Genomic DNA, 26,797 nt, shown 5'->3' with positions numbered 1-26,797 from the left:
AAATAAAATATTAAAAAGAACAAATGGTTGCTTACTTCTGCAGGGGAGGGGGCGCGGACGCGTGGTTAACGGTGTGTCAGACTCCCCTCTCCCCCCTCTCCCCTCCTCCTCAAACCACTGCAGAAGTGAGCAACCATTTGTTTTTTTATATATTTTTAAAAAAAAATATTCGTCCTAAAAATTTATTTTAATGCCAATTTGTCTTCTTGCTCACACTGATTATCGTGGTTTCCGATGTGACAGGGTTTAAAGAACACCCTGTATATTGTGATTTTGGTAGTCTAAAGTGCTAGATACTTCTCCACGGGATTAAATTACCACAATGTTGACAAATAACCATTTTCTTTCGTTCTCAAATCTCAATTAAAGATCTCTAATGTTATAATTATTTTGAGCGTGTTGTAATTAATTTCAATGGATTATTTTTTGACAGAGAAAATAGATGGCATTTTTATCGTAAGTTCGTGCGATGATTAAAGTCTCATTATAAATCACATGACTATGACTGTATGACGATGACATTGTTTATCAATACAACGATTGAAATATCCAGATAAGTTCCGTATAATGTGCACAGCATGGCCATTTTATCAACAGAAATATTATAAATATTTCAACTCGCGTTATTTACAAGTTAGAAGTCAAATATAAATATTTCATTCAGAATAACTGATTATTATGAATAACGCATTTCAGTATGTTAAATACAATTTTGTTTGTGTATTCATTTCAAATAACACTTTTAAGGATACATATTAACTAACTTAATATGTTTTTATAGACTGTACCCGTGTTATCATATATGTTTTTTAATTATTTTTAAATAATTTAGCCATTATCCTTACTTTTTTAAAATCCGTGTTTAAAAATGCTGCTTAAATCTTAAATTGAGCAAATGAAAAAATCTATTACTGGTTGCTGTACATTATTATTACTATTATTATACTGTTAGCCTCGTGGTGCAATAGTCAGCGCACTTGCCTACTATGCAAGAGGTCTCGGGTTCGATTCCCGACGTGGTTGATATGAAATATTATTTGAAAAGGGGATTTTTACACACTAATATTTTAACATATTACAACAGAGATGAAGAACATTTAAGATAAGGTAATATAGAAGTCTAGGCATCTACAGGGCTTATGACCTGTCAATGCCTGGATTAAGTGGCCACTTTACACACTGTGTAACATTCACCATTCTGCCTATATTTGAACATCTATATTCCTTCAATTCTTTCATCTGTTGATGTTTGTGAAGTTAAAGAGCTGAAACCTTTATTTACGCGGTTGAGATTCATCTAATTGAATTATTTCACCTACATACTAGGCAACGCCTGAAAATGTTATTTTTTCAATTTCTATACTTCTTAACGGACCAGGTGGATTGATCAACAATATTTTGAGTTTGTCCATCAATATTTCATAGTCCTAAGACTGGTACCTGAAGCGTAACACTAATCCCCTTACAATTATGTAAAAAAAATAATAATATTCACCACGATTGGTGTACCAATGCAGTGGCTCTATGCACCATTAGGTGCGGAAAGGGAATGATGATGATGATGAATATTATTACTATGTTACTTATATAGCGCCATTTTCGTAATATATATTTCAAGGCCGCTTATATGGCGCTTATTGGCACATTAAAATATTTTTTTAGAACGACTAAAATCTTGAAAACAAAATATAGAAAAAAACAAATAGTTGCTTACTTCTGCAGGAGAGGAACGAGGAGGGGGGAGAGAGGAGTTTGAACCACACGGCAGCGCCCCCCTCGCTTCATCTCTGCAGAAGTAAGCAACCATTTTTTTTTTTTTAATAGGTATTTTATTTTTTAAAATTTTCTTCGTTCTAAATATTTTTATTATTATTTTTTTGTCGGCCTCAAGGTGTCATGGTCAGCGCATTTGCCTACCATGTAAGAGGTCTCGGGTTCGATTCCCGACAGGGCCAATTGGAAATATTTATTTAATAGGGTGTTTTCACACTAAAATATTTCATAGTCCCTGGACTTGGTACTTGAAGCATAAGACTGATCATCTTACCTTCATGTAACAAATATGATGAATATACGTCGCGATTGGTGTACCAATGCAGTGCCCTATGCACTATTAGGTGCGAACAGAGAAAGATGATGATGATGACGAAATATTTTTTTTAATACGCTAATATATCTTCTTGCCTATACTGATCATCATGGTTTCGGATGTGACTGAGTTTAAATAACATCCTGTATATTTAAACTCTTATATTATTTATTGTTCATTTGCTGCATGTTAGATTTTTTAATTGAATTTTCCATTATTATTTCGTTATTTTCTATTGATTTTATTTTATGTATATATATTTTTATACTTGTGTACAAGTGTGTCGTTTATTATAATTGTTTTTAAATTTTATTTTATACTTTGTCAAAGGCGTAAGCCGTCGAAATAAATAAACTTAAAAAAATCTACATTATTCACTTATTGATTCATTAAATTCATGAAATAGTTGTATCCAATTGCATTCCTTTATTATCTTTATTTTCTTTTAATACTTTTTTACGATTAGTTTAATTTTGTTTATTTAGTTTTGTTAATATTGTATAAACTGTTATTGCGTTACTTTATTAATAACCTTAATGTACACTTTAAATACCATATCTCAATTATTATTACTGTTTCGTCTTCTGGTTCTGGAACTTAGCAGTCGTGTAAGTCAAAAATAAGAAAAAACAAGTAAAATTTACTTTAATTTTTTGCGAGATTTAGTAGTACAATAGTAATTTCTCCGGGGAGATGTCTAGAATAATGTAACTGGGAGTGAATTGCGAAGATAAGACCTATGAAAGCAAAGGAAGCGAGGTCTGTATGCAAAAACAGAGTGATAAGGCGTTCTATCCTCTCCACCTACCTCTGCAGAAGAACGGCATGAGTAACACTCTCCACTGATCTAACAAACTGTTTGAATGTCTGATTAATATAAATCTAATTGAGATTCCAATGTGTTTCCCTTTTATATAGGAGAACAGATTAGTTGGTTATGAAATGGCCGGTGCCAAGACGCGCCTGTTCAAACTTTAAACCACCCAAACAAGCCGCATAATTCCAAAATATGAAATAAGTATTTCTTTATAATAAATATTACCGCGCAGCAAATCAAAATGTTTAGAGCTTTCTTATTCATTACACAACAGTCAGGAAATGTGATAATTAGACAAAAGTGCATATTTACAACTTCCAAACTTAAATACGAGTAAAAAGAAAATGTTAGTATTCATTATTTCATACAAAAAATATCCATGTGCATTTGTGCATACGCGTAGTGACATTATCAGAATACTCTAGTAGGCCAAATACAAAATTTAAATATCTCTAGAAATCTGCCCATAAAAGGTCTAAACAATTACTTTTATATATTTGTGTTATTTTACATTCATTTATATGGTTTAATCATTTTGTTTATTGGATTATGTTAGTAATTACGTTAAATTTCTATTTTTATTTAGCGCTTTTTTGTTGGATTGTGCTTAGTATTATTATTATTGTATGATATGTAATTATAATTTATTTTATGTCATTATTAAAATAATTGAAAAGGGCAAAACCTAAAAAGTTATGATTATTTTCCTAAATATGTAAAAAAATAAAATGAATTGGAAATGAATAAATAAATGTGTATTTACTTATGGAGACATAAAAATTGCTGTGTACAATAAATTGTCTGTATGATTTGTATACTTTTTGAATGGTCAAATACATAATATAAATAAACAAAACGTCAATGTTTCAGTAAATAATGTCGCAAGAAAAATTATTGAAAAATAAAATATAACAAGTTCTGCGATTAAAAAATGTAAATCAAAAACGTAAAACATAAAACATAAATTGTATGTATTTAAAGTAACATAACGTCATTATCGAGATTAACTTTGCCAAGTTTGAAAATTTAATAAACTATCTGCAAAATAGTTGAACAATAATTAAGGAAGTTACAGTACTTTCCGAATAATTTAAATAAATGTTTATTCGGTTATACAAACACAACTTAATCAGTGAATTCTGGCGTGTTTGAAAGATATTACAAACATTATTTGCGTTAACATATGATTGTAATAATAATTTATAATAAATTTGAATATTATGACAGCATGCATTGACCTTCAATATTTTTACTCAGTTATTTAAAATTTTAAAAAGTTGTTATGTAAATATAAATACAAGCATGAAAAAACATAGTTTTCAAACGTGCTTAATTTGGCGGTTAAGACTTAATTTTTTCAAGTTCCTAAAAACATTTTCACGTATTCATAAAATAATAGTACTTATATCAATGCATATTTTTTTGATATTTGTTTTAAAAATATAGAAAACTTACTTTATAAAAATCTATCGCATTTATTTATTGTGTATTTTTTAACGGGCCTATTAAGTCCATTGAGTTACTGTAAAAAAAATATTTTTATGCAGGTGCGATTAAAATGATATAAAAAAAAATAAAGATAGAACAAAAGATAAAAATCATGACCTCAAGACAAGATCTGGTATATTTTAGTGATTGTTTAAATCTGGAAAGACTTTCGCCAAAAAGTGGGCATTTTTATCTCGTCTATTTTAGTGATTGTTTAAATCTAGAAAGAAATTCGCCAAAAAGTGAGCATTTACAGGGCTTATGGCCTTTCATTAGCTGATTTAACAGTCTTGATATGAAAAGAGTGTTAAACCAGTGAGAAAATGTATGTGAAAGTATGTTGAAAGCGGAGTTTTTATTAGGTAACTGGAATTGGGATATGTCCCCCAGCAACAAGTTTTTAATAATTTTGAAATCTAAACAAAATAGGTTTTTTTTTTTCAATTTACAAATGTTGTTTTTAAATTTAAACACAAACTTGTTATTTAAGTATCTACCTCCCACACTTTAGACCATCTAAGGTATTGAGTGGAGATTTTTAAGTCCGTCTCATGCTGCACGGGTAAGTGCCTTGCCTAGCGCACACTACAGTATTTCATAGTCCCTGTACTGTACGCCTGAAGCGTAAGACCGATCATCTTGCCCGCATTAGGAGTGATGATGCAGTGCCCTATCACATAGGGAAATATCACATTTTTTAAACATTTTTAAAGTAAAAAAGGTCTATGAAATACTGTCCCGTAAAAAATTTTTTTTTTGCTAATTATTAGTAGCATAAAAAATACTTTTAAATTTGTAATTTTGAATTCTAGCAAAAAACGGTGATTCCATTGGCCACGCTCCTAATACGTGTTTATTTGTTCCTGCCATTAAAATTTGTGTACAACAACTTAATGAATCTTGACGTCACAACTACCAAGGCCGAACACGTGATTTTCTACTAACATATTTTTATTGAAATTCTTTTTGCATTTATGTGTGAAAACAATTCTCCACAATATCCATATTGATTTTGGAAATACAATTAATTATTCTAAATCCATTTCATCAAAATCTAAGTAAAATTCTCAAATTCTCAAATTTACAAATTTCAAGCTAAATTTTTACAAATATATAATTAACTAGCTGACCCGACAGACGTTGTCCTGCCCGAACGTTGGCTTGCCTTGGAAAAATACTTTTTATTGATAAGTAGGTACCTAGGTACTTGTTTGTGATGAAATTCCAAAACTAAAAATTGTTAAAATTCAAATATTAAATTTGAGTAGGTACTTGTTTGAATTCCAAAACATAAAATAAATATTTTTTCAAATATGGCATTCTTTTTGCAAAACGTCAAACTCCGGTCTTCTCACCAACAGAGGGGTGTACTTATTATGATTTTTTTTAAATGTATTGAATTTAATATTATTTTAGTATTAGCAAAAATCCAGTAAAAATAAATACATGAATAGAAATTATAAGGAATTTAAGGAAAGAATCTGATTGAGATCCACAAAAAACAAATGCTGTTTATAAACATTAAAAAAAAACCTTGTTTTATACACAAAGAAACAAAATCTATCCATTTTGTTGTCAATGCATTCTCCTCGAACGCAACCCTGGTAGATCGATGAATAAAACACTTATGCTCTTTACTTATTTTTTAGACATTAGAGTGAAGATTATAATATCTACGAACACGCATAGCGCAAAGATCTACATTTTTCTGAAAACCGCACGTAAATCGGTTGAGCCCTTTAGAAGGAGTTCAGTGACATCACTCGTACAGAGGAATTATATATATAAAGATAGGTAAAAAACATTTACTGCAATATTTTTTATTGTATATACCTACAATAATTATTAAAATTATGGACGTAAGAATAATATTAGAATTGGTGTTTTGTAGAAGTTATTTTTTTATGTTCCTGATTTAATGGAAAACATTTTTTATCTATATGTACGTGTATGCAAAATGTTTTAATGTTTCATACAAGTCAGGGCAAGTTCACAGGCAGGAGTCAATCCTGGTTGTGTCAGTGTCACTATAAGGTGTGTCTCTGTAGGTAATAAATTTAAATACCGTGTAATGTGCGTAACAGGACATTGAGACTTGAGACCAAAGCAGATAATTATGTGTTCCCAAGACTCCGCGGGAACGAACATACTGTACTAGATACCGATTTATTTAACTTTAATTTTATGCAATGATGAAGTTTAGTGCTACGGGAAATTAGATTTAAAAAATGATTTCTCACACGCGGTAAAAACAGAGCATTCAATTGTGCGGCGAAATTTCTCGAACATGTATTAGAAAAAAAAAGGTTTTCATAAAAATGAACTACTTTGAAACGTCACAAGTTCATGTGAACAATCAATTAATTATAGCGTTTTTATGCGTTGTGATAAATTTCTGGCTTCCAGTAGCAATTTTTTTTCACGTTGAGTGTTTTTTGTCAGCAACGGGGTTCTCTTTTTGAATTTTATCACAACTCGCCGACGATAACTCGTGACGTCACGGGCAGAGTTATTTAAAAAATCGTAGCAATAATAATACACTACGTTTTTTAAAAATTAACTTAGTTTGAGTCTATAACAAAAAAAAAATCGCTGAATTTCCCCACTAAACATGGAACATCCTTGATTTATATTTTGTATTGATACCTATATTAAAAAATAATTGTTTGTTTGTTTTTATGTTATTTTTAATGGTGCCCTGGCGCAGTTAGTTAGATGTCCAACGTAGAACTGGCATCGCGGGTTCTATTTCCGCCAGATTTAATTATTTATTCAAAATTACACTCGTTTAAATATTAATGAGCTTATTAATGCTACAAAAATAATACTATGCCCGTGCCAAGCCATAATAATTATCAATAAAAAATACATATTAAAATTAATTTAATTAAATTATAATGAAATGTGATGCAAAATAATAACAATCCAGAAAAACAAGGTATGAGTAAAAAATAATAAAATTCCAAAGAATACAATGCAAAAAAGGTAGGAAATCAGGTTCAATTAGAATATATATTATACAAATTTTAGATTCATACATATTCAAATATACAAAATAATAGTATCATTGAAATCAGTTTAAAATAATACAAAATGATAATTGAGATATTATGTTTTCTAGAAACTCACTCTATACTATTGTAAGAAATAGTAGTAATAAATAATATGCCAAATAAGAGTAAGTACTAAATTAAGTAATCCATAAATACAAAATAAAAAACTTAAAAATATCAATATATATAAGAAGAAAATAAAACTAAAAGTATGGAAGGAAAGCAGATTTGTTAATTTTTGTTAATTGCTAATCTCAAACTTTAAAAATATTGACAACCTCGTCCCTGCTCAGATGCAAGAAAAAAATCCAAGAAATGTTTTTTTCTCAATGAGTCTGGGTGTTGTGCTCTATTATTCATATCTTTCATATCACATAGAATATTCCATGTGATTATTACTTTTAAATTTTTTTTTTTTTTTAAATGTTAAAATCTTATTTTGGCCCCGAATCGAGTACCAGTAAATCCTGGAAATGTAAAACATCGTCATTGTTTTGTATTATGTGATTTATAAACAAACAATAAAAAAAACTTAAAATAACATAATCCGAAAATTTATCTCGGTAAAAATATGTTTGTATTTTTTACTTTATTTAATTTTTCTTTGTATCACTAAACTATAGGTACATATTTCACTATTCGTATTTTTAAGAAATGGATTAATATACCTTTTCAATTATTAATAAATAAATAAAATATTGGACTTATGCGCAACATACATAAATGTTTCTAGTATTTCCTTATGATGCATCTCTTCAGCTGTTTTTTTTTGTTTACTTTGTAGATATTATTTATACATAATGTAGGCCAAGGTTGATAACGAGCTATAATAAAATATGTTCCGAAATAAGGTTAAAGTGCCTCACTTGTGCCACACCATTGACGTATTAATACACATAGACATGCCTGAGCCCTCTTAAACGGTGACATTTGACTCATGCCCAAACGTTTAGTCTTGCCCAAGGCGTATTTAGTCGTTCAGCCAGGTGTGACGTTTAGAATCGAATTCAAAATGCCTGCATGTAAAAACCTTGGATTAATTTGGGGCTTTTATATTTTTTCATGCGTTTAAAGTTTGATTCATTTCTAGCCATACTGATGATTAAACGTCAAATAAATATGAACGAATTTTCATTCGTTGATTTCTCAAACGCGTTGATTTTCATTTGGAACATTATTGCCCAAAAACACCTTATTAGGTTGAATTGACAGAACCGTATTTTTTTTCTATTTTTTTAAACACTTTTACACATCATTTGACGTTTCATCATTAGTGTAGCTATGAAATATTAAAATAACTTGAGATAATAAGGCAAAAATATTTTGAAACATATATCTATGATACTGAAACACCTTGTGTTAACATATATTAATTTATCTGTAGATCCAATGTGGTGAACATAAATCTTCTTTTACGGATAATAAATGTGTAATGGTCCCCCCTCCCATTCCTGTCATCCCCAACCCTTCACCATCACCCCACCCCAGGAGGTACTCAGAAACCTCATTGGGCCGGAAAATAAAGCTTTCACGGATACAGTTCTAAAATCAAATCAAGCACTTGTATCTATAAAAAGAATACAGGATGTTAAAAATGATTAATTCATATTATCACCTTATCCTAACCAAATGATTTATTTATTGCAATTATTTATTGCTAAATGAAGGAAAGGCGGTAAGTTTGGATCTTTATTATGTATTATAGATAACTGATTAACGGATTTTCGTCCGAAACTATTTTCCAAATAAAAAGTATTCATAATATATTATACCTCTCCGGCTTAAGGGGGAGAATCTAGGGTCCCGCAGGTATCATAGTATTTTTATTCTTCATGTTAATTTATTTTTAACATAATCCCACCCCATATTGTTAAGACCATATTAAAATTATTAAAATATTTTTCTAACAAATCCTTTCAATAATAATTCGCATTTGTCTTTGCTTTCCCCACGTGCAAACAATAAATATTAATAATCTTTGACATGTTGGTCAGTTTGAACGTGTGCTTCTTGCCATTTGTTCGCGTTTTTCAAGCTATACTCAAAAATCGGGTTGTGGTCCTGTGGCTAGTGTCTCAGACTCATGGACCAATGGTCCGTGGTCCGAATCCCACTCTACTCCAACTTTATTTTAATTTTCTAATAGTGAGTTATTTACAACTCGTTGAAAATACCCTAAAAATGAAATATTTGGGTAAATAATAAAAACGCAAATATTTCTTTAAAAAAAAAATCCGGATTTCATGCTTAACATTTAACTTTCCTCGAATTTCGAAGAAAACTTGAAATATTATGATACAGTTTTATAAACCCTACCGTGACAACTTTCATTCGTATTAATGGCATTTTAGCTGAGGTTTTTCTGGTGCACCCTCAGGAATACGCGTTTTTTTCACGTTCAGGCTCGGAAAAGTTAATAAAACAATATAAATCTCTAAAAAAACTAATCGCCATCGTTATTCACGTATACGCACCTAATGGTGCATATGGCACTGCGACAATACAAACAATTAACTCTCTTAGAAAAAAAATAATTATAAAACATACAGGGTGTTCTTTAAACTCTGTCACATCCGAAACCACGATGATCAGTATGAGCAAGAAGATATATTGGCACATTAAAGTAATTTTTTAGAATGAATAAAATTAAAAAAAAAAAAATATTAAAAAAAACAAATGGTTGCTAACTTTTACAGGGGTGAAACGAGGAGGGGGAGAGGGGAGTCTGACACACCGTTAACCGCGATGCCGCGCCCCCCTCGCGTCTCCCCTGCAGAAGTAAGCAACCATTTGTTCTTTTTAATATTTTATTTTTACAAATTTTCTTCGTTCTTAATATTTTTTTAAATATGCTAATATGTCTTCTTGCCCATACTGATCATCGTGGTTCCGGATGTGAAAGGGTTAAAAAAACACCCGTATATGATATTTTTTTAATTTGTCTATTTGCGCAATACTTGTTTAATGAAACATCCTGCCTACGCTCGGCTACAAAAGCAAGTAATTTTAGTTGTTTTTAAGAGTGATTTTGAAAAAACCATTACCAGGCCTGCTTCACTCTTAAGTAATCCCAGTCTCGTTATTTTTAACAAGATTATTGAGTTAATAACACTGGAAAAAATGCGCGTTGAAAGTATGTAACATAATTATGTCGTGTAACTAAAAGTAAAGTTAACAGCAACGTGAACGTTGAGAATTTTATGTATAGGAACGAATCGTACATACAAAAGTATTTTTACCGTTGTCTCTGGGGGTACAAGGCCCCTAATCACAATGAAAAGTTAACAGAGTTATCTTCAGTTGCCTATAAAGTAAAAAAGGAATGTTCTGTTTGAAAATTTTATGTATCTCTCGCCCGTTACATGAACTAGAACATTTGAACTTTTTAAATATAACTATTATATTTTTCATACGATTTTACATTATAGACAAATGAAGATAATACTATACACCTTCATCATAGTTGTTGCATAAAATATAAAACCAACACGACATGCATTTTAGTAAGCAACCCTCACATGCACTGATTACGTCATGAACATATTTTATGTTGGTGGAGATATAATTGAAAAAAAGAGGTGAGGAATGAAGGGAGAGGCGTAATTTGAATAGGTATGGTAAGACCATTACAATGGAACATCGGCTTTATTAAAGGTTGTTTGATTATTGATCAAAAGAACATTATCTTTCAAAGCTTTTCTGATGTGATGTATTTCACAACAACTATGGCGAAGGTGTATGGTGGGTTTTGCATATTGGTTGAATTGGTGTCCTGACGAAGAGACGGGTACGTCTCGAAACCGGTAAACATAGAAAAGTCGGTAAGCAGTCATATACACTATTTAATCATACTAAGTAAAAATTTTGACTACAAAGTTAATGCTTTACATATTAATAAGAAGATAACTATTTTATATTCAATTTTATTTATCCGGTAAAATGAGCAAGATCAGAGTTTTTTTTGTTAATGGACTAAGCCAAAATTAAAAAAAAAAAAATCAGTCTCGTATCATCAGCGCTATGATTTTTTAAAGTTTTGTATTTCTGAAATTGCTCCGCGCGTGACGTCTCAAGTTCTCTTCCGCTTCTTCTCGGTCAGTTCTGCCGATTGGTCCGTTGACAATTAGTAAACCGTAAATCTTCAATAACTCTCTTATCATTAATTGATTCATATGAACTAGTGACGTCTTTTTGACGATTTTTTTCGTACATTTTCAAGAAACTTTGCCGTATAATTTGATGCTCTAATTTTTACCGCGAGTAATAAAACATTTTTGTATCCGATTTCCGGTAGGGTTGAAGTTTCTCAACATCAATGGATATTTTTTCTGTGGTTCTGTAGAAATCAACTCAATTATTTATTCATTAAATATACGACCTAAGCCAATTACAACAGTTACACAAAGGAACATAAATGCAAGAAACTGAACAAAAAGAACATAAAACTATGTAGCAAAGACAAACAAGGGCAAAACAATAATGGTATACAATATACTCACAAAAACGAAAAACATAAGATTTCGAGCTAAACCATGCCAATCCAACTTTATCCCACACTGTTTAGTCGCGAAGAGATCTACGAAAAGCCGGAAGATCTATCTTAAAGAATTCCAAGTTGTGTGATGAATTGACTAATCTACACATTCTGCTGGATATTGCGACATAAAAACAAAAGTTTCTTTTAGAAGATTTTATAAATAGCAGATTTCGACTTCTGGTGACCCGGTTGGGAACATGATAAGAAATTGATTGCAACAGAGATAGGACATCATTTATAGCATTAAGTATTTTGAAAATGCATACAACTCATACAACAATTATTATTAACTTTGCGATATACGTAGTATTATTTTAAACTATTTTAATGAAACACATGTACAAAAGCTAATTAGAAAATTCCACAATAACATTCAGCAGATATTTCCATTATGATTAAAATGTCAACACCGAGCACTGACTGATTCCCTTTAAAACCAATAATGCCAAAAACGACCACTTCGAACGCCACATGTCGTATATGATACATAATATCCTATCAAAGAAATATAGTCCTTCCGAAATAATGTTCCCAAATAGAGAATTTTCAAATAAATATTTTTAATCTGCAAGCATGTTTTAGTACTGAAAAAACACGATTCGGTTAAAGACGAAAAATATAGCGTACTTTTTTTGTATGAAAAAATAAGCTGAGTTAGTTGCATCGTTCACTGGGAACGGGCTAGGCGCTGGCGCACTTTATAGATTGTTTTTGTATGATTTTTTGTAGCAAGGATTCAGTGATTTATAATAATTATTTTATTGATTTTCCCATAAACATAGTTACTATAATATTAAAAGTAAAATATAAAAGTAAGCTGTGCATAATCGCTTATTTGGACGATTTGCCCCTGGTTCTTAGTTTGGTAATGTGTGCGACTAAACATCTAACTTCAAGTAATTTTAGATTAGGGTGATTAGTGTGAATCACATTACTTGTACTTAAAAACGGTACCAATACTGTTGCGTAGGAGGATAATTTTAACATAATTTTGTTCTGACGAAGAAATTTAAAGAAACTTATATGAAAAGTGTATATAAAACGGATTCGGGTAAATCGAGGGAGGCAATCAATTACGTCATCAGTTACGAATATGAAAAATAAAATATAATATTAGAATTACATTTTATTCTTCCAATAAATATTCAACTATCACTTTATTAATCATAATGCGAGTGTTTGAAATTGATAACAGTTCTCAATACTAAAACGTCGATAACTGTTGTGTAAGTACTCACAATAACGATAAATATTGGATCTAATATCAACTTTTCCACCAGGAATAACAATGTGTTAACAATTTAAAATATCGAGGTCACTTATGTCAAAAACAGCACTAAATAGAAGGCGGAAACTTTTAAAGAGGTCCCGGTGAATTTTGCCGCGCAAAATTTTCACTCCTGACAGCCGTGACATCAGACACAAAGAGGTTATACTAGTATTTAAATCTGAAATTGCACTATACACGCGTGAACCGTTTATTGTTTTACAAACACTGTATGTTACTTGTTAATTTAGTTATTAAATCTCGCGTGTTGACCAGTATTGTGACCGGCTGACCCAGAACTAACGCCAACTGTTTTTGTTGCTCCAAGGGGCATCTGTCTTGACTCATTGCTGACATTTTGTTATCGTGGCGCGTGCGGCGCTGCGCTGTGGCGGGTGTCAACAACATTTTCCATGTTTGAGGGCAATCGAGAACGAACGGAATAAACAAAAATGATGGAAACAGTTCGTTTTTTTTATTTTTTCGTATGAATGTGCTCGTGAATTTATATTAATAAATCAAATTACATACCTATGAAATGAATTTTCTTTCGACGGCGGTCATTGGATCATTCAGGCCCAAGACAAACTAGCGAGCCGTCGAAGCTAGCTATTTTATATACTTACATAGTCTTACATCCCCCTTTGTAATATTTTTCAACACATTTTCAATTTAAACCGACGTGCGTCCAGCTCAAAGTATTTCTCAGAACTGACAAAAAAATAATATATTCTGAGAATTATTTCGGCGCGCTACCGCCGACCATAAATAAAAACCCCAATACAAATTTATATGGAGACAAGCGACTTTTGGGTTTCCAAATATTTCCAAAATGTAATTGAATAAGAGTAAACATTGAATTACTTTAAAGTAATTTTAATGCATTTGGAGTAATATCTAACTTACTTTATATGGGATGATAAAATGATTTTATGATAAAATATCTGTTTTAGGCGCACGGAATGCGACAGAAAAGGCATTAGCGTGAGTTTTTACATAAGTTCCTACATTTTTTTTTTATGAGACAAAAAAAATAATTTGAGATATCAATCAACTTAGATATTATCTAACTATACGTATAGAATTAACAGTTGAATCATTAGTAATATTGCTTCTGTTGGAATGATACAAAGCATGTAACAATGACCCTTATACCCGTATGCAGAGACAAAACTTAAGGTGAGGAAAGTACATTCTAATTTCAAATGCAGAGAATAACCCAAAGGTGAAGACAATAGAATGTACTTTCCTCACCTTAAGGTTTGTCTCTGCATACGGGTATTAATGTGATTATTTTTTTGTTTTTTACAAATTCGAGATTAAAATACATATCACGTGTCATATGTGTGATGATGGAATTAACTTTACTATCACCATCATCAAACTCTTATTTGCATCCGATGGTGCATAAGGCACTCCATTGTCAATAAAATGCCATGCATCTTGATAGCTTGTTACAGAAAGTAAGGTGATTAGTCTTCCGCTTCACCATACTTAATATTTTTGTTATCAGAAACCATTTTACTGTTCAAAAAACTAAATTTAAGAAAATAATCTTCACTTTCTAGTACACGAGAGAGTTTCGAAGGTGCGCCATGGCTTTTTGCTAAATTCCTTTGGCAATACGTTTCCAGTATTGAATTAATTATTGCCATTTTCATTTGCAGTTTATTCGCGGGACTTCCTCGGAATTTCCGAACAACCTTCATCGATTAAGGGCAGGTACTTATGCACTAAGTTATAATTAATATTGATAACACATTTTTATATTCAAATTTATGTAGAATGTTGAAACTCAATATAGCACAGTCTTGCCGTAAATCAACGGCGTTACTTACTTTTTTAGTAACACGAAATGATAATAACGGTGTAGTTATTAATTCGGAAATATTTTTCCAGTTACGCCATTCTTCTAAAATATTAATTTAATGGTGTTTCAATGACGTAAAATTAAATAGACATCTTACTAACGCGAAAAAAAAAAGCATTTCATTTCGTGGTCTGTGACTTCAATCCCAAACTGATTTTAATGATGATCAGTCCTGATGGAATGCAGAAAAATGGCATCATGTGTGATTGAAAAAATCTTTTATAACACTGCCACTGTGAAAAATAGAACAAATATATCGTTTTATTCGTAAATATAATCTAATTTATGGAATAAGTAAATATTTTGAAGTATTTTTTTCTGACAACTGCCAGATAGTGTCGTTTCTATGGTAACGAGTTACATTGAAATAAATACGAACAAAGAAAGTTTGTGTATCATTGTTACATGAATGATTGCACGCGCATCGTAATTTGCTATCACCCATTTTTCAAATTGTTGTGGCAACGCAATATTTGCTATGCTTAGATGCAGTTCGTATAGCAATAACAGGTATATTTATTATACGACGGTGTGTATTCTACTATCTGATAAGTACTAATTTGTGCTAAATTGCAAAGAATTAATATATGGTAACCTAGTTAACTGTTTTATTAACAGTGAAATGTTAGAAAAATCAGAGACGAAAATAACAAATTACGACTTTTACATTACAAGATTTCCTCTATGTAAAGTTCGAAATCAAAGTTATTGTACATCAAAATAACCGAATAATTTTATTTTTATTTATATTTTAATTGAACTTTTATTAAATTATAATAATAGCATACAATTTTTATTGTAGTATTTAAAATGACAGTGTTTTTTTTCTCAATCACAGTATTATATCCTTTCTTGCTTTACAAAATAGTCAATAACAACTTCAACCCTCAACTTCACAACAATTGTTTCAGATTGGTATATCAAGCACAAATAGTAATATGAATGCATCTTTCCTCAGAATCTTAAATTTTTATTACAATTGACCATATGCAATCGATATATATTATATTTTCTCCTTCTAAACAACTATAAAGAAAATGCTAGAGCCTTCATTGATAATAATTTTATTTTGCATATTTTCTATTTTTTGTACCCTTTTATTTTGTATTTATTTTATCTTGTTTCAAAGAAAATAAGACTAATTTGGAGTTACTCCGTGTGGATCCGTTGACGGTTAGGTTTTTTAAGACCGAGTTAACAGCAAAACACCTTTTCTTTTCATATTTACGTGTTATTTTATTACTATTTTACTATAATTTTGGTTTATTTGTAAACGTTGTATTTTTGTTGTAATGTCTATTGTTTTCTAGAAATAAATAAAATGTATAATATTTTATATAGGCGTCTTAAGTTTTTCGTTACAAGTAAGCGATAAATATTTAAATGCTACCATCTGGAATGTGTACAAGACATAAAATAATTGGGCATTTTTATTGACGCACACCTCAACTGGAGAAAACATATGAATTATTTAGTAGGTAGAGTAAGGAAACTAATCTATATCTTTATAACACTGCATAATATATTGTCCACTGTAGATACTAAAAGTATATACCTACTATGGTTTGTGCAACTCTGTTTTAGCCTACGGTTGTATTTGTTGGGGAGGAGCTGCCAAGACTATTCTTGATCCCTTGGTTAAGGTACATAAATCAATATTAAGGATAATATTGCAAAAACCGTACAATCATCCAAGTAAAGGCCTATTCAAATCCCTAGATGTCCTTGAATTGAAACAATTATACATAAAAAACGTCATACTCGACATTCACAAAAGTAGGAGCACTCAGGTGACCAGGAATAAAGTAAGAAACGATTTAGTGATTCTAATAGCTCGTACAGCGGTATTCCAAAAATCATTTCTATTTAATGGACCTAAACTATACAACCTGATAGTGTATTTGGAAATCTGATAAACCAACAGTATTGGAAAAAAGAATTACGATTTGGTTGACTGACTTTGGAAGTAAGGAATCAGAAAATTTATAAAGGAAAGTAATCCAAATATTATGCAATTCCATTTAATAATTTATAAACCTATTGGATTATTTATGTTTAAATATATGCATTAAAAAAAATTATACTATTGTGAACTATTTTTTTTCTCTGTTTGGCTAGAGCTGTTTTTTTTTATTTCTTCAATATTATTCATTTATGAGAAACATATTCGATAACCATATTTGCCACAAAAAATCGGTTTCTTAGAACAGGTATTTGCCCATATAGGAACCGATTGCAACATTAGGCATACCTACTTATATTTCTGTCTTGCCGACCCCTTATATACTGAACCTACTCCTAGTACCAGCAAAATTTGTCGGAGTGTTTTTCGTGCCATTTGATACAATATTAAATGTATGTATAAATAAATGAATCCTTAGGAAGATTTTTTGGTTGGTTTTCTCTATACGCAGCTGACGGAGTCTCCCAAGATTCATATAACAGCTGCGGGTGAATGATAGGCTTTTTGGATCTCGTCAATGCAATGTTTTTTTGTTCCTGGAAAGGTATCTAAAGCGTAAGACTGATCACCTTACCTTTTATGTAACAAAAATGATCGAGATACGCTGCAATTAGATCACCATTATAGTGCCCTATGCATCACTGAGTGGGGATAGGGAAATTAGGAGACATATATTAAGCAGCTTTTTTGTAAAATAAAATAAAAGATAGATATTATGGGATCTAGGTTGAGCATAAATAAATTATAGTGTTTTATTTTTTATTGAGGAAATACAATAAAAAACGATAAACTCGAAGAGAAGAGGTTAGCAAAATATATCTATCGCACTCTGCCAATTAGACTCTTTCAACCGTTGCGATGGTAACCGTCACTCTAACCTCGAATATTATTGTAATTTTGTAAGTTAAATAAATTTATTTTGCATATTTATTCGCATACTATTTAGTATGTTATTGATAAATTGTGAACAACGGTTCCTAGACAAGCTCACAACGTCATTATGTTAACATAATAATATGAAGGTTTACACTTGATCGAATTATTTTTTGATTATTTATGAGAATACAAAAAGCCGCTGCGTCATGCCGCCATAGATAAGTAAGTGCTTTTAAGAGAAATTCTCTCAATATTTACACAACGTTCAAAAAGTATTTCTGCTTAAATAAATGTTTGTTTTCGATTTGTTTGCATATCTACACACTAGACACGTTTTAAAGATAAACCATAGAAAAATCGTCAATGATGAGGTTTTGTGCATATTTAGTGCCACCATATTGAGCAGCATTGGAAAATTAATTCTATGCACATTAAAAAAAAAGATTCAATTCAACAATGTGTGGTACATCTAGCTTCGTTTGCATATTTTCTAAATTAAATTTTTAGTAATGGCTCTTAATCTTAACCGACTGTGTCGGTCGCCATTTTAAGTTACATCAGTAGTAAAATGCATTCTGCGTCTTATAAAATTTTCCGTTCATATGACGTGCTTCGTAAAATACAAGAGTATTTGAATTTCAAATTTAAAATCCGTAATTGTAAAAGCATATTGTTTTCCTAGATTGGTACACTCATACAATCAACAATCGCTTAATTTTCGGCCATATTGGACACGTCGTTGGTTTTCAACAGACAACTTAGTAAAACGTGTTTCGCTGTAATCGGCGAATTTTCAAGATTATTTCAGAGCGAAAATTAAAGACGCCCGCTTACGCCTCGCTCGTCGTTCGCGACTTTTTGACAAAATAACAGACCGCATTTATGGCTAGCCACCGTATTCACCGGACATCGCCCGCTGCAATTTTTTCTGTTCCCATAGGTGAAGAGGACTACGAAATGACGATGTTTCGCGACCATGGAGAAAATCGAATCTCTGAGGGAACTGAAAGCCATACCGAAAAGTGTGCCAGGGAAGTGTTTTGAGGATTGGAAAAAACGTTGATATAAGTATATCATATCTGACTGTGATTAGACTTCGTGGCGTAATGGTCATCGCGTTTTCCTACCATGCAAGAGGTCTCGGGTTCGATTCCCGACATGGTTTATAAGAAACATTTATTAAAAGGGTGTTTTTGCATTAGAATATTTCATAATCCCTGGACTGGTACCTGAAGCGTAAGACTGGTCATCTTACCTTAATGTAAATAAAAAGATCAAGATACGCTGTGATTGGTGAACCAATGCAGTGGCCAATGCATTATTAGGTGCGGAAAGGGAATGACGATGATGATGATTTTGATTACTTTAAAGATGACAATTTTAATGTTAAGGATTTTTTTTAATGTACACAAGATCCGTGTATTTTTTTATCAAAAGCGTATGTGCACGTTTATTGTAAAATACAAGATAAGCCTTTAAGAAAAAGTTTGGCAAGTTTTCCATATAAACATTTTCTAATTTATATAAATACAATAAAATAACATCCGATTATACTGTGCAACTATTTTCAGTTATAATAATAATAATTATGGATAACTTATAAGTTATAGCGCCATTTTCGGAATATAATAAATACCTCAAGGGCGCTTTACAAAGTGATTATATAAAGATATAGATTTAATTTAAGAAATATAATGAACTTTGTCACCACATGGTAAGAATTTATTCAAATGATTTAGAGAAGAAGTGAGTTTTAAGTCTCTTCCGAAACATCACTTTACTCTCACAGTTTTGGACCTCTGCTAGAAGAACATTCCATGCCGTAGGGCCTGCGACCGCAAATGCGCGTTCGCCAAATTTAGTGCGCTATTTGCGTAGAGGTATAATTACTTTTCCTTTCGACGTTGATGTAGCTGATCTAAGCGTAAGACGTCTGTCAGCTAGTTCATCTGGAATGCAGAAATCCCTTAGATATTCTGAAGCAGAGTTCTGCAGTGACTTATACGTAAGCCAACGGAATTTGTATTCCACCCCATGTGGTAAACGTAGCCAGTGTAATTCCCGAAGTAGTGGAGTGATATGACTGAACTTAGAGATTCCAAAAATAAGTATCTCTGCGGCATTCAATACAGGCTGTAAGCGAGTCATTTTATTCATTGGTACACTATACTATACGAGTGTGCCTGATATATAAAAAGTAGCAAGTGGAAGACTTTGAGTAATGCTTGTATATAGGAAATCACATTGCCCAATAATGGTGCTTTAGTAAATTCTTGAACCGAGAATATTAATATTATAGTGTATCTAGTACGCGAATACAAAGAGAAAACGTTTTTCGCACGGGATTAAGTAACCGCGTTTTGAACATTCTGAAAGGCTTTTGAAGCTTTTATCGTAGCAAAAGCGTTTTCTACATTTTGGATTCATCACCCATGTGAAATATTGTACTCTATTTCATGTTCACTTAACCATACAAATATTATGATATCCTCTATTTGAGTGTCTTTATAGCAGTGTTTTTCAACCTGTGGGTCAAGCAAAGCTTTGCTTGAAGGGTTGCGATCGCAAGCAAGGTAAATAATGTAAAACTCAAGAACTCGCTTATTTTTTAACAATTTGTCAAATCGTGGTTCTATTTTTGAGATGCAAATAACTAACGATAACTGGAAAAAGGGAAAAGGAAAAATGGAAAAATGTAGCGAATGACTGTAATTATTTTAAAGCTTCCCTTGCAAGCCATAGATATTATTATTTTGTCATCATCCAAAAGACGTCAATCGTATACAAATTAAATTCCTTTTAATACATGCAATCAGCAACAAGTTCCATAACCCGTAATTATAAAGAATACTTGCAAGACTATTTTTTTTTTATAATTGCTACATGTTTTTGTATTTTTTTTTACTATTTTTAAATACTTTCAGAATTGGTTTTTGAAAAGAGGGAATAAGTTTTCAATTTTTTTTAGTTGTTTTTTTAATTGATTTTAATTTCTTATCATTTAACTCGCGCAAAAATACATGTACGGCGGTTTTGGATCAAATAAGACCCAGTTTTTTATGTTGCTTTTTAGGCATTTTTGTAGGTTTTATAATATTAACGTTTCATCGCAATATTCTCTGAATCATAAAAATACGCGTGGTAAAGTTTTGTGTACACTTCTGCATGATTTAGTTAAGAAAAATTATATAAAAAACTTTTCACATAATTACAATAGGTCTAATCGGACCCATCTCTAGTGGGTAAAAGTTAAATTCTTTTAATTTTGCTTCCTATCTGTTCTTTTTTATAATGTATATTTTTTTCCATTTTGAAAATGTTTTTTGTATTTGAGCATGTTTTTTACACTTACTTATTTAAATTATTATTTTCTAATTACTTTTAGTATGTTTTTTCATTTATTATGTTACTTTCACTTATGTAATAATGATTAGATTCTAACTGTGACTTTTAACATAACTTTTTTACCCGCTGTTTTTGGGTTACTTTCAATATTTTTTTTTCTTGTATTTACTTTGAGCGTGTTTTTAATGATTTTAATTTAATCATTTATTTACTTTTAGCTTTTTTTCCCCCCTTTAATATTATCACTTTAAATAATAAAAATAGTTCATTAATTTTTATTTTACCTTTTGAATTTTAAAAAGGTATAACTCACAAAGTCTTTATTTAAAGGCTCGCTAGAAGTGGGAAAAAGAAGATATGGAAGGAAGTGATTTAAAATACCCACAACTCCCAGACCAATTGAGAAAAAATCTTTCTTGAATTTTTTTCTTGCAACTGGCGGGAATCGAACACGCGACGCCAGTTTCACAGTGGCCGTCCAACCAACTGCGCCACGGCGCCTGGCTTAGCATGTATTATAATGTGGAAACTTCAATAGTGTAGTATGTTTCCTGAATAAAAAATCTTGCTCTTGACGGCCTGCTGGGTCCGTTGCGCCCGCTCCTTCCTTGCACTTGTTTTCTCGATTAACAACGACATGGTCTCGGTAGAAAGAAAATTGAATTCGTTGTCCTTGAAACATCGGACATGCGAAAATGAAATTGAAATAAATGTCCTGGGGGGTTGCAAGATTTTTTTGCGGTCGCGCATTAAAAAGGTTGAAAAACGCTGCTTTTTAGTATCTTAGTTTGATAAATAATATTACTTATAATATGTTGTATTACGGTAGTTTAGGTAACCCGGGGGCATAAAATATTAATTTGGCTAAAGATATTGAACAATTTTCACCTGGTGTTTTGAAGCGTAAAATTACAAAGTGTATCTTTTAACGTAAATTATAAAATGAATATAAACCGGCACAGTTTCGCGTTTTATTTATAAATATCTTGGAGGCTCAGAAATAACAAAATACAAAATCAGTCTTCAAACAACAAACTATGGCTTCCAGGCATCTGTACCCTGAATGATATGATGTGTAAAATCAAAACTAGAAATGTAATATTTTTGCTTAAATTTTTGTCGTCTTGTAGAACAAAGACCGTAACCGGAATTGCCGTAAAATAAGGACGAGAGTACCATTTTTATTCTACCGCCGTAATGAGGATGGTATTTTTATCCGTTTTCTACCACTATACCTAGACGCAACTTTATGCCAAGTTTACGAGTAAAGCCCTTAGAAAAAGAAATTTTCTCTAGTTACCGTAATGTGTCACATATTTTTAATTTTTATGGTTTTATTTTTATTATATATGTTTCATACTTTTTTTTATACTTAAATTATCATCGTTTCTTTTCCGCCCATAAAGGTGCATAGAGCAATGCATTAGTACACCAATCGCAGCGAAACTTGAGCATTTTTGTTACATGTAGGTAAGTCAATCAATCTTACGCTTCGGAAAAAATACATTTCTAAATAAATATTTCATGTTGACCATGTCGTAAATCGAATCAGAGACCTCTTGCATGGTAGGCAAACTCTCTAACCACTACACCTTTATCATTGAAATCAACATAAAATAATACAAAATCATAATTGAGATATGGTTTCGATAAACTCACTCTATACTGTAGTATGAAATTAAAGTAATAAATCATATGCCAAATAACAGTGAGTGTTAAATATTATTCCAGACACATGCAGGCCATAGAAGTGTGGTATACAGCATTACTTGAAAGCAAAGGCGGTTTAAATATATGATTTCATGATGCGCTGCGTTGAATTTTCTGATCCATTGTTCTATGCACCACTCAGCGTGGAGATGGAAATAATGATGATTGATGTGGGGTAAATCGGGTTGTGGTCCCGTGGCTAGTGTTGCGAACTCACGGATCAGAGGTCCGAGGTTCGAACCCCACTACTCCAACTTGATTTTTCATTTTATAATAGTGAGTTATTTACAACTCGTTGAAAATGGCCCCAAAATCGAAATATTTAAGCAAATATTTCCTTTTTTTTAAAATAGAAATAAACAAATATATTTATATAAAATAAATGCCCATACTAAGGGCGTCACTTTAGAAAGTTATATTTCAACAATATTTTGGGTAAATCCAAATTTTCGTATATTTTATCGGTAATGCATATGTATATTGCCTTATACTGCCTATAAAAATGCATTAAAAAATTGAAGTAAGTAAATTATTTAATAATTTAAAATTGTTTTCTGTTCCAGAAAATGATAATAGTAAATATCGTTTCTAAAAAGAAAGTAGCCAATCTTAAAAGTCTCCCGTTTCTTTGAATCGTGTCTGTTTCAGGTAGATACTCTGCCCAATGTTTGCGTTAAATATTTGCGCTTTATTATTTTTATTTTTATAAGCGTGTAGAGTGGCCACTTAAACTAGCCAATAACAAGCCATAAGCCCTGTAGATGCCTAGACTTCTATATTACCTTCTCTAAAATGTTCTTCATCTCTTTTGTCACATGTTAATATAAACAGCTCCCCAAGGAGTTGAATCCAGTCCCTATCTACAAAAATTTGGACATACTCAAAATATTGTTGTCAAATATGTAGTACTAAAAATCCTTTCTTGTTGACTTGGTAAAACTGAGGTAGTTTATAACCTTGAAATTAGCGTTGTCAATTGCATGATCATTGAATCAATATTTTAGTGACTTGTAAAAAGGGCGTTGGGAGTTCAGAAGATTTTTAAAATAACGATAAAAATCATTTATGTTCATGTTGTTATTTAATATTTTTTTTTTTTCATTTTTTAATAGCATTATTTTATATATTTATTCAGCTTGTGTAAGAAAAGGTTTTTAGCTTATATATTGTTGTGCTGTATTTAGTTATAAAGGTGCTAAACTTGCTTTGTTTCTTTGTTCTCATTATGTGTTATTTTCTAACTGTTAATATTTATTTATGTCCCGAATTGAGTTGTTGTAACTCCTGGGAATGTAATTAAACATATGATTCTTATAAAATACTTTGTGTTACATGATTTGTAAATAATATATATAAAAAATGTAAAACACAGTAATAGAAATAGATTTTTGTAAATGAATTAAATTCGAGTGAATTAACGCAGTTTTTTCTACCATTCGTGTAATTGCAATATGGCCATGAGAAAGAATGACAACATCCGACATAAACATTCCATACAATTTGCCAAACTCACAGCAAAAGAGGCAATAAAAGCAGTAGATTTAAATTGAATTAAAACGCCGGTTAATTCAATTAATATTTTTTAAAATAGCTCGATAATTGTAAAAAAAAATGTTTTTTAGTATGAGCGAATCCGATAGGAAGACAATTCGACTTGACAATCACAATATGTACTAGGTTAAACAGCTGTCACAAAAATATACGATATATTGTAAAATATAAAAAAATGAGTTTTGTTTATTTCGCAAAAATGGTCTATGATCCCTGTGTGCATTTTCGAATGAGTCAGTTTTTTTTAGACGTTTTCTTGAGTCCGTAGGGCATCGGAAGTGTCGACGTGCCGTCGAATAAGGAATAATTAGATACAGAGGAAGCCGTAAAAATAACCACTTTGTATAAATTGCCCCTATTACTGACATGTTTGTGACTTTACCGACTGTGCTACATACCTAACTAAACCCACACTTATTAAAAGCGCGTTGTCTTTTGTTTTATCTTTTGGTGTTACTTCTAATCTTAAGAGTCGGTTGTTCGATATGTAGTTACAGTAAATAATTAAACGTTAATTTATTTATTTATTCATATTTTTTGCTAACAAACTATTATTAATAATAAAAATAATGTGACCTCACTGGGTTTCCCGTGCCGAGGACACTTAACAATTTAGTTTTTTAAAATTATATTTCCATTCTTTCTGCCTACCCCTACGGGGAAATGACGTGATGGTAGTAGTAGTAGTAGTAATAAACAAAGAAGACTAACTTAATAAACAGAAATAATTAACAAAGTGTTTTAAAAACAAGATATTTATGTACATCTATATTATTTATATTACAAAACACACAATGAAAATAACAAAAACCTAACATAAGCTATACAGTTGTGGGGCAGTCAATTCAGTATTGGTATGGGCGAATGAGACAACCCATTTTACTTCTACCTAGCTCCACTATCCACTTTTTTATAGCCTTTTTAAACATTTTCTCATTACTAATTGCTTTAATAGATAGTGGAAGTAGGTTATAGATTTTAATTGAATAATACTCGAAATCCCTTTGTCCGAAAGTGACATTAGTTTGTATTTGTTTAAGTTGTCTATGTGTTGAGGATCTAGTGTTTATATTATTTGTATGTGATGTATTGTGGGGGTTATGTCTTTCATTTGAGTAAGAGTAGTTTTTGAATCTATAAGTGAGTATTGTTTTAGCGTATAATTGTTTTGGTGTCATAAGTTGTGATTCATTTATGAATTCACTAAAAAGGAGAATTGGCAGCTCTTTGACAGATTGGTTCGGGGTCTCCACTGGAATGAGGCAAGGCCTGCGTCCTTGTGCCGTTCTTATTCTTCATATTGTTGGATTTTATTTTATGCAAATCAATACCACCTGATCGAGACATATGTTATTACGAGTATATAAAATATAAAATTTATAAAAGTTTTCTTTTCATTTATAAAATGCTTCATAAATGCTGCAATTAAAATACCGATGCGGTGCTCTATGCACCATCGGGTACAAGTAATGAAACGACGGTAATGATTTAAATTGTTTAATTGGAACGTAAAATATCGCGTGACGTCAATGACTCCGCAGGTAATTTCCGAAAATCGTATTTGTAATTAAAGCGTAATTGTTCATAATTCTCTGAAACCCGAAGGAAAAAGATTTTAATCACATTTTTTAGGCAACATTTGTAAGTATTCGTGCGATGAAAACGAAAAGTTTTCAGTATAAATGGTGAATTATAAATTCTGTAGACGTGGATTATTGATTGCGCTTACAGCAGCATTTAAAAACTGATCGGAGATGTATTTATTTTTTCAACAGCTTGTTTTTCTTGCTCTTTTGCGCATTAATTTATGCATAAGGCAATGCATTGGTATACACATCACAGCGCGGTTTGATCATAATTCGTTACGTGAAGGTACGGAGATTAGCCTCACGCTGCGCCGCGCTGTACCTATGCAGATGCTCCAGGGACCATGAATTTGGTACAATGTAAAAATATTTGTCTTTATAAAGTTTTCGTAATTTGATTAAACTTAGCGGAAGTAACGATAAATAAGTTTTATTTTTTTTAGAAAATGTACTTAGCATGGATCGAAAAGATAAAATGTTTGTAAAAAAACCTTCAAGGTTATAATATTTATAGGACCATTTGTTTCATTTCGAATAAAAATTATTGACAAAGACTAAATGCATAATCGTAACATATTTTGTTGTGCAGTCTGGTAGGCTGAATTAATTTGGAATTTCTCTAATCGTCAGACTACACTGGCTCGG

At 31.3% G+C, this 26,797-nt stretch overlaps 1 long non-coding RNA gene and 1 other non-coding gene across 3 annotated transcripts in view; one reads left to right on the top strand and one right to left on the bottom strand.

The window, feature by feature from the left end:
• The window catches only part of LOC148284524 (uncharacterized), a 75,564-nt gene that overhangs the window by 29,258 nt on the left and 19,509 nt on the right, over positions 1-26,797 (bottom strand). The window contains exon 1 of one of the 2 annotated variants that reach the window (XR_015824609.1): positions 13,223-13,552. The exons of the other annotated variant lie outside the window; for it this stretch is intronic. This is a non-coding gene — a long non-coding RNA (uncharacterized LOC148284524). Of the gene's footprint in view, positions 1-13,222; positions 13,553-26,797 lie in introns of those variants that run through there. 2 annotated transcript variants of the gene reach the window in all.
• TRNAS-ACU (transfer RNA serine (anticodon ACU)) lies at positions 951-1,023 on the top strand. Its single transcript has one exon. It is a non-coding gene; the product is annotated as a tRNA-Ser (tRNA).

Source organism: Micrasema longulum, unplaced genomic scaffold (genome assembly GCF_059751315.1).
Source record: "Micrasema longulum isolate JH-2025_06_02 unplaced genomic scaffold, ASM5975131v1 h1tg000113l, whole genome shotgun sequence".
Taxonomy (NCBI): domain Eukaryota; kingdom Metazoa; phylum Arthropoda; class Insecta; order Trichoptera; family Brachycentridae; genus Micrasema; species Micrasema longulum.
This window is presented reverse-complemented; position numbering and strand designations above follow the sequence as displayed.